Source organism: Prunus mume, linkage group LG6 (genome assembly GCF_029339155.1).
Source record: "Prunus mume cultivar Tortuosa linkage group LG6, ASM2933915v1, whole genome shotgun sequence".
NCBI lineage: Eukaryota > Viridiplantae > Streptophyta > Magnoliopsida > Rosales > Rosaceae > Prunus > Prunus mume.
The window spans coordinates 6,512,664-6,513,245 of NC_142703.1; the positions used below are offsets into that span (position 1 = coordinate 6,512,664).

Sequence of the window (582 nt, forward strand, 5' to 3'; positions counted from 1 at the left end):
AATTGATAAATTACTTTATTAGTAGAAGATGTGGCAATTCTTGACCGATCAGTGGTCTCAACTAAACTGGAAACAGTCCATTGATGAGTTTTTTTTAAGAAATTTCATCCAAAAATTCTAGGGCATCATTAGGGTCTTTTTGCATAAAATTTCCATTACACATAGACTCAACAAATTGGCAATCACAAGGGAGAAGTCCCTCATAGATATAACTAGCAAGATGACAGTTTTCAAAGCCATGGTGTGGGCACAAATTCAAAATCTTTTTAAATTTTTCCCAGGTTTGATATAAAGTTTCATTTTCCTTCCGAGAGAAATTTGAGATTCTTTTTTTAAGAGCAATTCTTTTGTGATTAGGAAAATATTTGTTAAAAAATGCTTGAGTCATTTATGCCCAAGAACTTATGGACCCAACCCTTAATGAATATAGCCAACTCTTCATCTTTTCTTTTAAAGAAAATGGAATTTTTTTTAACCTTATGAGATTAATCCTATCAAGTTGACCATTGTAAAAAGTACCAATAGCTTCTTCAAATTCCCTAACATGCACGTAAGGATTTTCATTTTCCATACCATGAAAAA

At 31.6% G+C, this 582-nt stretch overlaps 1 non-coding gene across 1 annotated transcript; it reads left to right on the forward strand.

Moving 5' to 3' along the window:
• The first annotated feature begins 233 nt into the window (after nt 1-233).
• Nucleotides 234-340, forward strand: LOC148915979 (small nucleolar RNA R71). Its single transcript, XR_016128366.1, has one exon. It is a non-coding gene; the product is annotated as a small nucleolar RNA R71 (small nucleolar RNA).
• The last annotated feature ends 242 nt before the right edge of the window (nt 341-582 follow it).